Here is a 14419-nt window from a genome sequence, read left to right on the forward strand (position 1 = left end):
TAGAGGATTTTCTCAAGGGTCCACAGTGGCATCTTAGTCCAGCTCATAAGCAATGGAATAAATGAATCTAAACATAACTCTGAAATCATTACCTTCTCAAGTAGAAATAAGCTTCAGTTTACCTGAGTACACGTCTTATACTACCCAGGCCAGATGGTCCCTCAGCTGGGGATTCCTGGCATTTCTCTTCTGTACCCCTTGAGCTAGGTTGGGAAGAATCAGGAGATACAGGAGAGAAACCTGTGCCCTGCTATTGGCCCTTGGAAGACTTGATCTGGAGCTTGAGGAGCAGGAGAAATCTTCATTCTGGATTGGAGGCTAATAGTGTTCTTAGATTAAATTCCTACATTAAATTACAAAAATAAATCAGTAAATAATATAAAGCACTTCCTACATGACAAAATGTAATTAACAGACTTCAGGCAAAATATTTAAAAGTTCTCAAAAATGTTTTCTAAAATCATTACATGATGCAACCCTATACCTTTTTATAAGTTAAAGTTAACATTTCTTGATATGCCAACATTTTGATATAAATTCATTACATGGGGATGCTCAAGTTGTAAGATCAGTGGCTGTTGATGAGATGGTGTTTGTACAGGATTGTTTATAGAGATTAACCAAGGTGTTAATTCAATTCCTTGGAATAAACTTAATCATGTATATTAACACCTACCTAAGAACCCCTGAAATACAATCACTTGGAAGAAATGGGTGTGGTCTTCGAGAGTCATATAAGGATACTCTAGGATCCAAGCTCATTCTTCTCTAGAACTCACAGTGTTGCTTTCCACTGGCTGTGAAGACTTCTGAACACTACCACCACCACACTGTGAAGCTGTGATCCCTGAGCTGACCTCATCTTATTACTTGTTCAGCAAGCATCAGTGAGGACATAGACCTATTCTTTAGGTGAGTACACATTTTACAGAAAATAAACTCCTCCTACTGTTACAAACCAAAACAAAACAAAAAATCTGGATTTTATGTTTTATGCACATTGGAGTTTTTTTTAAATGAAGTGATTTCATATGCTGAGTTGTAAAAATGACGTTTCTTTGGAACTAATTTTATAACTGACTTTCATCTATTACTTTGTATTTTTTTGTTTTTTGGTATGATATAGAAGTTGTTTCCAGATCTGCTGTAATTTTTTTTACTTACAAGTAGATTTATTGACTTGCAGATTTTATACGTGGTTTAGGAGCATTTTATTCTATTTGTAAAAATATATGATAGTCAACTCTGAAAGTGGTAAAGTGTGTATATTAGATAAAATATTTGGCTATACATGAGAAGATAGTGCATTGAACGATTTGGGCAAAATTTGTTTTTGAGTAAATGCCTCTTCAACGCCTCTACTAACTCTTAAAGTTAAAGATAGTAGAAAATGAATGGTCCTGCAGAAAAATCTCACTGGAAAACCTGCAGAAATGTCAGAAATAGGATAGTATACTTAAACTGTGTAGAAAGGACTCAGTTTCTCTAATAAAAGTATTTTAGAACCTTGATTATTGTCTAATGCTGATTATTATTACATGTTACATCTTTTTACCATGTGAATGCGGACTAGGTAATAGCTTAGAAAACACTGCTATGCTTTATTCCTTTTTTGAATTAAGTAGTGCAATTATTAAGGATAGAAAGGTAAATATAAAACCTTGGTACTCTTTTCCCGAGGTATATGTGGGGATTGTTTACAGGATACTTTCCCCATGTACCAAAGCAGTGTGCCCTGCAGAATTGAGTACATGAAAAGCCCACCCTCAGGATTCACACCCCATGGATACAGTATTTAGATTCATTTTTGATGTAAAAAAAAATCCCTATAAGTGAACCGTGGCATCTGAAACCCGTGTAGTTCAAGGGTTATTTGCATGTTTCTGTAAAATAGCTCGATTTGAAATTTGCTTTAATTTTACAAAGCTTAGTTATTTTGACACTTGTGATTTTTAGAAATTGATTTGGCAGGAAGATGGCACTGGAGTCGCGTATCACCCGGGAGGCGATCAAGAAGGAGCTGCAGAAGCCGGTCGACCGTGAGAAGACGTGCCCGTTGCTGCTGCGAGTCTTCACCACCACCGACCGACGCCACCACCGTATGGACGAGTTCTCCCGCGGAAACGTGCCGTCCAGCAAGCTGCAGGTCTACACCTGGATGGATGCGACCTTGAAAGAACTGAGTAGTTTAGTGAAAGAAGTCTACCCAGAAGCTAGAAAGAAGGGCACACACTTCAATTTTGCCATCGTTTTCACAGATGTTAAAAGACCTGGCTACCGAATTAAGGAGATTGGCAGCACCTTGTCTGGCAGAAAGGGGTCTGATGACGCCATCACCCTGCAGTCCCAGAAGTCTCAAATAGATTATTTGGACATAGCTATTACCCCTCCAAACTGGGCACCACATCCCCTGGGGCGCATAGGACCATATTAAATTATATTTACTATTTCTTGAATTTATTTTTTGGTCAGTGATGTGAAATAAACTTACGTAACCTCCCCGTTATTGCCATTAAGCCTTTAAATTCTAAGCAAATTATAATGCATCTATTTAGGCATTAGCCTTGGATGTGCTGTGGTGTGATCACTAATAGAAAGTCTGTATGTTTGCATTCTGTGTGCAGCTGTATTGTTAAATGCATGTGTCATGAAAAATTGATTTCAGATGGTGGGTTGTTTGAGATATCAATGGAGAAGTCTGACTTTTACTATGCTTGTAGTTGCACATTTTCATGCATTTTTATCAATAGGTTACAACCAAAGCAATTTCTGGATCATGAGTGACAGATGGAAGGCATACAGAGAAGTGGTATGTACACATCTTCAGTTTACCAATTTTTAAAATTCTCATTATCTCTCTCCTCTTTTTTTTTTTTTTTTTGGAGTTGGAGTCTCACTCTGTCACCCATGCTGGAGTGCAGTGGCGCATCCACGGCCACTGCAGCCTAGACCTATTGGACTTAGGTGATCCTTCTGCCTCAGCCTTCCAAGTAGCTGGAATTACAGGCCTGTGCCACCACACCAGCTAAAGTTTTTTTTGATTTATTGTAGAGATGAGGTCTCGCAAAGTTGTCCAGGCTAGTCTTGAACCCATAGGCTCAGGCAATCCTCTTACTTTGGCCTCCCAAAGTTCTAGGATTGTAGGTGTGAGCCACCACGCCCAGCCTCATTATCTCTCTCATAAAGATGTTATATTAATGAGTAAATCCCAAAATTGACAAAGAGTCCCTGGAATAGTAAACCTAGTAGAGTATATTGCTGATTGAATTAACATAACGGCTTAGAAAACAATGCTCAATTTGTTGAGCATTGGAGAGCAAGGCTAGCTCCTTTTGATTGTGGTAAAAGGTATGAGTTCTGCTTCAACACTTATAAGCAGGTTGCTTTTGGAGAAGTCATGATAGGATGATTGCTAGAATTACACGAAATAATGAAGGTAGAAGAGCTTAGTTGCTGCCCTTCCCTAAACCAATCACTCAGAAGTAAACGTGTGGTTGATTTTCAGATCAGTCAGTTCTGACCTCTTGAATCTATAGTTTGGTAAAAACACTGAAGTCCAAGCATTCTGGGGAACACTAACACCTAAAAAAAAAAACCCAACAAAAAACAAACAAACAAAAAACCTCACATCCTTTTGTACAGGAAAAAAGAGTTTGGGGAGGTGAGCCTGTATTGATTAGACAACCAACACATTTTTATACAGGACTTGATCTCCCTTTGTACCTCAGGTTTCCATTTCTGTCATTTGCAAAGTATAGTCCATCCTCCTCTAGACAAATGAATATTATTGAATCACAACCTGATTCAAACTTTGCTTTGATCTTTTTCTCTCTGGGGTAGAAAATGAAATTATTCTGGTTTTCTCCCCTCCAAAAAAAAAAAAAGACTCAGACATCCTACTTTCCTTCCAGAAATAATAACTCACCTGCCTCATCTGTCTGACCTACCTGGTAGACCCAGTCACCATGAATTCTATAAATTAGAGGGTATAGAATTAGGAACTGAAAGCAATTCATAATGTTGAATACAATGATGTCCAGGGTGAAAAAAGTGGGGTGTGAACAGTGATTTAAAAAATGTGCCTGCAGCCGGGCTTGGTGGCTCAGCCTGTAATCCCGCGCCTTTGGGAGGCTGAGGTGAGTGGATTGCCTGAGCCCGCGGGTTCGAGACCCGCCTGGGCAGGCGAGACCTCATCTCTACAATAAATCAAAAAATCAGCCGGGCGTGGTAGTGCATGCCTGTAATTCCGGCTACTTGGAAGGCTGAGGTGGAAGGATCGCCGGAGCCCAGCAGGTCGAGGCTGCGGTGGCTGGGAGCGGCCACTGCACTCCAGTCTGGGCGACAGAGTGAGACTCCAACTCAAAAAAAAAAAAAAGGTAGGGTAGAGAGAAAATATGTTGTGAAGGGCACAGGGGCAGGGTGGCAGCAGGAGTGTCTGCTGTCTGCGAGTGGGTGAAATTTAATTTGAGGAAAAGAAGCAAAGAAAAAAGACCAAGGGGAATGAGAGAATGAATAGATAAATACTGGGTGGAGATGAATAATGGATGAGGATTAATGTTCTTAGAATGGTGGAGCAGTAGAGAGTCTGTGATTAGATAGCAGGAAACTAGAAATCAGAAGGATAGAAGTCATTCTGAGGGCTTGGAGTTAAACATTTTCTAAGATCATTTTGTTTGATAGCTTCCATCCTGAATACAATGTATGTACATTTCTCCTAAATCTTTAGGCTGTGAAGCGAGGAGATTTGAGACAAGAGACTAATTCAGTATCAGATATCATAAATGTTACATATAATGTTTTATAATAATAGATTTGAATTGTTTTCAGGTAATATTTCAGATTTGAGAGGATATGTATTTAAAAAATTAAATCTGAAAGACTTTTCTTCAGATGTTCAAGAATGTGTGGATCAGATGAATACTGAGGATAGGGTTTGCTTAGTTCTTATTGTTCATAAAGAATGGGAAATAAATGAAGGAAAGCAGGATGAATTTGTGAACTCTAAGATGCGCAAGGACATGCAGTATGATGTACATAGCTGATGGGTAGAGGACGTGAGTCAGAGCAGTGGATGAAGTTAATGTGTTAGAGTAGGGAGTTGGCCTGGGCATTGACCTAGAATTCCATGTTCCTGTTGTGCTTCATGTTTCTACGGGCAGAGATGATCAGGGATGTGTATAAGAAGCTGCATCCCATTCTCCACAAGGAAGAAAAATAACATTTAGAGAGAATAAAAAAACACCATGATATGTAAAGCCAAAATGAAGCAAAAGAGGAAACACCTTAAAGAAATGTCTGAAAAACTGATGGAAATAAGTCACAAAACAGACATGGAGCTGCTCCAGGTAGGGACAGAGGACAAACTTTAATGGTTTGTACTGCTCACATTCACATCTTGGCCCTCCATTATCTATTTCATACCAATGACACTCTTTATCATCTCCTGCACCAGTGATGGAAAATGTTTTCACCTGGAAGGAGTAGAGACTAAACAGTAACTCCTAATTTATTTGTAAATGCAAGGTTGTATGGAACTGTGATGTAAGTTTGTAGGAACTATTTATTTCTAAATTTCTCTTCACCCATTTCATTTATCTAAAAACAAAGATAGCGACTTATTCATGGAAATTCAATTTTTGTTTCCATTGAGCAGTAAGTAGAAATTTGGGAAATACTAATGTTTACTTTTTCATCATGTTTAGAGTTCAAGCTCTGAAAGGCCCTTGATTTGAGACATATTGGCCACCTTTGGGGAGAAGTCCTGAGAAAGATCCCCTTGTAGACCGCTGGTGGTTTTCAGTAATGCACAGTCACTACCCACTTCTTTCTCTTGATTCACTGTCATGATTGTGAATTTATTAAAAATTTCGTTCATGTTAATGTTTTTCTGAGGGCTAAAAGGACAAATACAGACATGATTGAGGTGATGGTATTTGATACCTTTCTAAACCAGAGACTGAATGGGAGAATAGAAAACCTCTAAAAGTCTAAGCTTTTCTTTCTTTCTTTTTTATTCTTTACAGATCTTTTGAGTCATGCTGACAAGGTACATTTGTCTCCAAATGCAACCTGGGGAACCCTTGGTCTATGCAAATGATCTAGCTGTCTTGAACAAAATGGAAACAATATATCATTTTGTTAAATCATTGGTGCAAGTGTGTGTGTGTGTGCACTAATGTTGTTGTGTGCTGTGTTGACTATATTTTCTTATGCTCCTTCATCAGAAATCAGTGAGTTTTTTGTTTTACTTTATTTTATTTTTCCTGTGTAGCTCAGGGGGTTACATGTTGAAAAACTAAATGCAGAAGCTGCTAGACAATGGTTGCCTATGTTTTAGGATTCAGAATCATAAACATTAGAGATAAATAAAGTACTTGTGGCACACAGTAGGTGAAAGGCAAGGACCTTTCAGAGGCAGGTGGAAACAGAAGCCTAGTGGGAAAGACTTCCTATGAGTGCCATATCCCTGTCCCAGGATTGTGGAGGTGTGCTACACTTCAGAAAAGGGTTTTGATGAAGCATTTTCAGTTGGTGTCTGTCATTTCTTAAATGCAGACACCAGAAAGGATGTATTTCTCCTTTTATATGTGAAGGAGGGTAATCATTACAGTCTCTTGACCACCCCCCCCCATTGGGTCCTCACTAAGTAGAGAAACCTCTGGGCCGGATTGGTATGTTTCTTGATTTTGAGAATCGAAGTGTGTGTTTTTTGAATGTTGCCAAAAGTTTCCTCATATGGAGGTATCCCGCTGGTTCCTTGAACTCCCTGATTAGGCCATTCTCTTACACTAGACACAGATGATCAGGGATAAACCAGGAAACTGCCTGTATGTCTGGGGTCTCCACATATGACAGAGCTCATCTCAGTTAAAGCAAAGCAATATCTTACTGTCTTTTAAGTTTTTTCTACTTTATCATAACTTCATTTTATTGCTATTAAATAAGATACATTGTGAAATGAACACATTTTTATTTTATTTTAATTATAATCATCTGTTGTATTGTGGGTTTCATCTGTTTTATGAGTTTACTCAATGGATTCTGAAAACTTGTGGTGTGTTATTCCACCTTAATGGTCTAATACAGGAATACAGTTTACCTATCATGAACAGACTTGGTTTTCTATAGTGCACATGTCAGGCTGAGATAGTCCCCTCCTGGTGATTTATTAAATCCTACACATCTATTCATCTTTAGGGGAAAGACTATTAAACACAGAAGTCTTCACCGATTCCAGAACCAGAATAAACTTTTTTTTTACAGTCATGTGTTATATATGGACAGGGATATGTTCGGAAAAATGCTTTCATTATTGGGTGATTTCGTCATTGTGTGATCATTGTAGAGTATGCTTCCCCAAACCAAGATGGTATAGCTGTCTACAAACGTAGGTTACATGTTGTAGCCTTTTGCTCTTAGGTTACAAACTGGTACAGCAAGTTACTCTAGTGAATACTGTAGTGAATTGTAACACAATGGTGTCTGTGCATCTAAACACATTCAAATATAGAAAAGATATAATAAAATTAGGGTACTATAATCTTATGGGACAACCATCATATATGTGGTGCATAATTGTATATGAACTAAGAATAGCTGGTTTCTTTTTATAATGTATCAATTACAAACAATGTAGGATGTGTGTCTTATATTAATAAGTTTATATTTCCTCAGGTCACACAATGTTCAAGGTATAATGAGCACTGAGCAAATATTTGAATGAATAAATAAGTGTAACAACTGCCTTATTTTCAAAAGTGTTATTTTACAGTGTGTAACTCCATAATCTTTGCTATGATGTCACATAAAATACAAAATCTTCACAGGATTATATTTCTAAAAGGAAGAAATTTATTGCCATTACAATATGGTTTGAAAGGTTTCCTGCTACTAGCAGAAGGCAGAAGGATCGCCGGAGCCCAGCAGGCGAGGCTGCGGTGGCCGGGAGCGGCCACTGCACTCCAGTCTGGGCGACAGAGTGAGACTCCAACTCAAAAACAAAAACAAAAACAAAAACAGTAACAACAATAAACGTATGAAACATTAAACAGTCTTCTAAAATACAGACGACCCACTTGGAGAGGAAACGTTGATACAATGTGGATGGTGAGATGACCAGCCTGGCAGATCTCAGAGTCTGGATCCAGCTCCAGCAGCCTCTATCACCTGGAACTTGCAGGAAATGCAAATATTTGGGTCACATACGAGACCTACTGAATAAAAACTGTAACATGGGGCCTGCAATCTGCAGTTAACAAATCTCCCAGCTGAACCTTATGAATGCTAATGACTGAGAAACACGGATTTTAGGTGACTTACAAATGCAAAGCCTCAGTATATTTCTTACACCTGAGAAGCAAAGTATCATTAGACTCCATTTGATGCAATAGTGTTGATTATGGATTTCTTAGTAAAAAATGTACAATAAGAGAGATTATGATCTTAAATAGAATGTGACTCTAAGAATAATCATGGTAAATCAATCATGTGGTATAATTGATTACTTTCATGAACATGCCCACAGTGTTTTATCTTTTGAGTCATTTTTTTACAATATGGAGGAAAAACTCTTTCTCCATTTAGAAAATGTGGGCAATAGTCAGTAAATAATTCAGGTGTAAGTAGGTAAAAAAATTAATGAGGTCTTCAAGCTTGGAAGACTAGAAAGGAATAAAAATTAATGGGGTCAATTTACTTTTTGGAATATTAGTCAAAAGATTGCAATCAAATGTGCAGTTCTGTTATTTCTGGATTATTTAAATAATCAGTAATTCAATTATATGAAGAAAACTCCAAGGGCTTTCTTCATTCATATAATTTTGTACCTAATATGAATGTTAACAGTATTAGAGCAGTGTTTTCTCAGGAGTCAAACTATCAAATATATATTGTGATATAAGGAGCAGATAATATAGTCTCAGAACAGTGTAACAATTAGGCCTTTGGTCATTGGTGAGCAATAAAGAAGAAACACTCCAGAAATCAATGACAAGGCTCAGACTCAATCTATAAATGATAAAGCAAGCAGGCATTCCAAACAGGTGTCAAAATGACATTTTCCAAGTAAATAAGCTCTGCTATTCACTTAATACTATCCATAAGTATCAATTTCAATTGCATTAAAAGATCAATATTAAAAACGAATTCAGTATTTTTTTAAAAGGTGAATATTAGGAGACAATGATGCTCTGCTGTGGGTAGGTCTATGCAAAGCTACTCCTAGTGTACAAGGAAGCTGAGAGGCTAAAGAAAGAGGCTGACCTATCTAGTTCCTTAGAAATAAATAATTAATGAGAATTTACAAACTAAAACCATGCCTGTGTCCAGGGCAACTAGGAGGATGGTAGATGCCTGCATCTTTATTCTCTGGAGACAGGACTCATAGACCATCAGGAAGGGGTGATTCAGAGAGATGTATAGGACAGTTGGAGTATGGTACCATCAAGATTGGTTGACTCAAGGGGTTGCAGGACTTGCAGTAAGTACTTGCTCTTTTACAAGGAACAATAGAAAAATGAAAAATCTTAGAGGTCTTCCCACAACAGGGGTTAAACAGAAGTCAACAGGGTGGATTAGCATCCAAGATTGAGTTGCTTTAGCCTCCACATATAATATAATATTTTTTCTTCTTTGGGGGGTGAGGGTGGGAAGTTAGTTTTTGTTTTTGTTGTTGTTGTTGTTGTTGTTGTTTTTGAAGGTGAAGTCTCATTGTGTTGTTCCCAAGTTGACCTCAAATTTCTGGGCTCAAGAAATCCTCAATCCTCAGCCTCCTGAGTTGCTGGCACTAAAGGCACATGCCAATGTGCTGAACTAAGGGAATCTTGTTGATCCCATATTAGAAAATGATTTTTTAATTAAAAAAGGTTAAAAAATAAAGTAGAGAGAGGGCCAATATGAGCCTGGGAGTCTCCAGGCTAGGCAGGTCATAATGAACCTTAGTGACAGTGGTCCTGGAGCTTTCAGTGTTCCTGCCCTCAGTGATGATCCAGAGGGGGTTTTCTTTCCACACAGACTTCCTGCCATGGGGGTGTGACTGAGTGTGACTCATACTCCATCCACCCTTTGTTGGGGTCTACTTCTGAAAAAAGGTCCTGCAGCCTGGTTTTCAGAAACTCAGAAAGGATCCCCTACCTCACCACACTAAAACCTGGCTTACATAATTTATTCAGAAAAATAACCACCTAGTAAAGACCAATGTTGTAACTGTTTGCCTGAAAAGGGGTTGGAGAGATTGAGAGATAGGGATTACAATGAAGGATGAGAAAACTCTCTGGTGTGATGATATGTATACCACCTTGATTGTGGTGATAGATACACAGGTACATACATATGCCAATCATATCAAGCTATATATTTTAGGCATGTGGAATTTATTGTACATAATAAATACTTCAAAAATAACAATGAAGAACATTTTCTGTGCACTCAGAACAGAGAATTCTATAAATAAAACTCCAGATTTAATAGATTTTCAAAGGTCAAAAATTATGAAATGTTAGTGGAAGAAGTTCCCAGAAAAACCTGCTGATCCTGAGATTGGGTGGATGCCCCTGACGGTGTTGGCTTCCAAGATTTCTCAGGATACACAAGGACAAAAGCGTTGGCCCATTCTTCCTATTGAACCTAGAACTGCTGTGGAAAGAGCCACTGCAGAGGTGTCTCTCCCAAAAAGTCAACAGACAATGCTCTCCAGCACTACCCCCACCAGCCCTCCTGGCTTCCTTAAGTCTCAGCAAAATGCAGCCACGAAGACATTGGGCCTGAATGGGAGTAAAATACTATACCCAGAAGCTGAGGGAATTAATTACCATTTACTTGTAAAGGCTGTGTTTGTTCCCTAATGACTGGATTTTGAGGATGCTTAATCAAGGGAACCAGAAGGTAAAATGGAATTAAGGAGAGTTTACTGGTATGGAGACACTTTCTCCAGATGCACTATGAAACAACCTGGCAAGGATATCAAGGGAAGAGGCATGCTTGCTGATTGCTTGCTCCAATAGTCCTGAAAAAAATTAGTAATCCATACTAAGCACCACTGAAATGACTGAATTGCTGTATTAGATGGTTAAAACAGGATTCAAAGGAAAGGAGCATTTATGTGATGGATTGATATACTATGAGGCATGGCCATAGAATACTTCACTATAGGGTTATGTTTTCCAGGAATTACAAGGGGACACACTACTCACCAAGGTCGTTACGAATGTGCTGCTGAGAAGGAACTGGCATCAGTAAGAAATTCAGTGAAAGCTATCTTCTCCAGACATGGGTTGATGATAGAAGTGTTTACAGAGCTGGGCCATTAATAGCAAGCAGGGTGATTTGGCCTTTAACCTCCAGATACCAGAAGACTACAGTTTTTGTTATCACTAACAAATGTTAATCAGCAACCAAGAGGGCTTAACCCACATGGAGTTGTAGAGATGTTTAATGAAGCAAACAGTATCCTCAAAAGGGGAAATAGATGAGGAACCTATCTGCTTATGTATATGGCTCAAATTCACATGGTGTGAGTTTTCATTGGTAACTCTATCCTGAGACATAATCATCACATATTAGAGTGGAAACATGCTAGCATCATTTACAGAGAGACCTTTGGGTCTGTAGACATGCCTAATGGCCATTTTCATGACAACTGAATAGATACAAGAAACAGAAACCTATCACTCATAGTCTAAAAAATTATGCCAGCTGATGTCTAGGATACCTCAGCTGGGATGTTGCCTCTCCATGTAGCTGTTCAGGTTTCCTCACAGCTTGGTAGTTAGTTTCCAGAAGCAAACATCACAATAGAGCCAGGAGACAGTTAAACTACCTTTATGCTACAGAGTATAACCTCAGCTGTAGTTACAGTTACACAAATTCAAGGGAATAGAACACTCTTAACAGCAGCAGTGTTGCAGTTGCATTGTAGAAAGAGAATGTGGGATGAGATATATTGTCGTAGCGCATCTTTTGCAGGGAATATGGGAAGAATAGAAGCCACTACACCTACTCTTCCTAATAAGCAGAACTTAGGAATCCATATCCACAGTGAAGAAACCATAAAGAGAGCAGGGAGACAGCCCACAGACTGGGAAAAATTATTTGCCCACTCTATGTCTGAGAAGTGCCTAACATTTAGGTCTACCAGGAGCTCAAACGTGCCAAAAAGAAAAAAACAAACAACCCCATTACAAAGTGGGTAAAAGATATGAATAGACACTTCTCAAAAGAAGACATACAAGTAGCCAACAGATACATGAAAAAATGCTCAGCCTCACTGGTCATCAAAGAAATGCAAAATAAAACTACACTGAGATACCACCTAAACTCCAGTTAGGATGGCCATCATCAATACCTCAAAAAACAACAGATGCTGGTGAGGATATGGTGAAAAGGAAATGCTTCTACACTGTTGGTAGGAGTGTAAACTAGTATAACTTCTGTGGAAAACAGTGTGGCGATTCCTAAAAGATTTAAAAGTCGACCCTCCATATGACCTCGCAATCCCCCTACTGGGAAGATACCCAGAGGAACTCAAATCACTCTATGAAAAAGATACCTGCATGTGTATGTTTATCACAGCATTGTTCACAATAGCAAGAACATGGAACCAACCATGCTGCCCATCAAAGAAGGGACTGAATTTTAAAAATGTGGTACATATACACAATGGAATATTACACAGCCTTAAAGAAGGACAAAATCATGAACTTCCACAGCCACCTGGATGGACTTAGAGTCTATAATACTGAGCGATTTGTCACAGAAACAAAGAACTGAGTATCACATGCTCTCACTCGTAAGTGGACCTTGAACAATTATCATAATACTATAAGAAAAAGGTTGGCAGTAGTGGGAAACTGCTGGGGGGAGGGAGGGATGCAGGATTGGCAGTAGTGGGAATCTGCTAGGCAGAGGGACACCTCATCAACAAGGGTACCTGCATAATGGACATTTGTATACTTAACCCTGAATTGTACTCTACATCTTTAAAATAAAAAAAATTAAAATTAAAAAAAACCCATAAAAAGCAATGTATAATTGGATCTAATGAGCCTATTATACATCTGTCATTTCAGTTTCGATTCCCATCAAAAGCCCTCAGAGGCACTGCACAATTGAAAAAATAAATATTCTTTGGGGTTTTCTTCAAAGTTTTAGAGTCATCTGGAAATCATTATGAACAAAACATGGTAAAACTGTTGCAAAAGATACACACATAGTGGAGTAGAGAGAAGGAAGAGAGTTTTCCACCTCCGGAAAGATGACCAGGAGCAGACTTAGTAATTCTAGGTTGATGGGAAGGAAAGGGCCAGTAATTATTCCTGGCAGGAATCTCCTTCTGATGTCTACATTTAGCTGTAAATCATCCACATGGGTCTCCCGAGTGCCTGGTACCTCCCAAGATTTCTTTCTTTCTTTTTTTTTTTCTTTTTCATGTAACTTTTATTTCACAATATGCATGTGTTTCAATAGATTTCTGCATCTCTTAACAATAATATGGCTACTTTTCTGTGTCATTAAATCTTTTCTCACAATCATTTTATTTTTATATTCTTTTAAAATTTTTATTTTAAAGATGTGGGGTACAATTCAGGGTTAGGTACATAAGTGGTCATCGTACAGGTAAAGTTTGTGTATCTTTTTTTTTTGAGTTGGAGTCTCACTTTTTCACCCAGACTGGAGTACAGTGGCCGCTCTCGGCCACTGCAGCCTTGACCTGCTGGGCTCCGGCGATTCTTCCGCCTCAGCCTTCCAAGTAGCTGGAACTACAGGCGTGTGCTACCATGCCCAGCTAATTTTTTGATTTATTGTAGAGATGAGGTCTCGCCAAGTTGTCCAGGCAGGTCTCGAACCTGAGGGCTCAGGCAATCCACTCACCTCAGCCTCCCAAAGCGCAGGATTACAGGCTGAGCCACTGAGCCTGGCCAGGTTTGTTTATCCTTATTGATGTTATGTGCCCCCTCACATCTCCTGGACCTTGGAAACACTTGTCACAACTGTAATTCCCTAGCTAATTCTGTATTAAATATTTAATATTGTGAGCTCTGAGGTAGGAGATCATCTTGTCTTTTTTATCATTCTGTAATTTAACAACCATTCTTGATGGCACTTTGATCATACACACAGCAAGATCTTAAAATACTTAGCACAGTAAGAGTAAATATTTATTAAGTACACTCTATGTACCAAGATTTTTTGATGCCAAGGATCATCGACTGGGATTGTCTACATGAATATATTTGAGAGGAGGGTGAGGAAGTCTTGTCCCTATAAGCCAGAGGTTCAGAGCCCACAGCTGAGTCATCCACTGAACCTTACAGTAAGTGTGACCTGAAGGAAGAGAAACATTGGCTTTACCCTGAGATGAAGGATGTTCCGTTCTCAATGTCCTTGCCTCTCATACTCAGAGGGAAAGTCAGGCCAGTGCCTG

The 14419-nt window shown here is 38.8% G+C and overlaps 1 pseudogene across 1 annotated transcript; it reads left to right on the plus strand.

The window, feature by feature from the left end:
- Positions 1-1975: 1975 nt before the first annotated feature.
- Positions 1976-2609, plus strand: LOC103271406 (annotated as a pseudogene). The gene has a single exon (XR_002482586.1). The product of XR_002482586.1 is annotated as a histone deacetylase complex subunit SAP18 pseudogene (transcript).
- Positions 2610-14419: the final 11810 nt, after the last annotated feature.

The sequence above is a fragment of the Carlito syrichta genome, unplaced genomic scaffold, assembly GCF_000164805.1.
Source record: "Carlito syrichta isolate Samal-C Ts95f unplaced genomic scaffold, Tarsius_syrichta-2.0.1 Scaffold311628, whole genome shotgun sequence".
Lineage (NCBI taxonomy): Eukaryota > Metazoa > Chordata > Mammalia > Primates > Tarsiidae > Carlito > Carlito syrichta.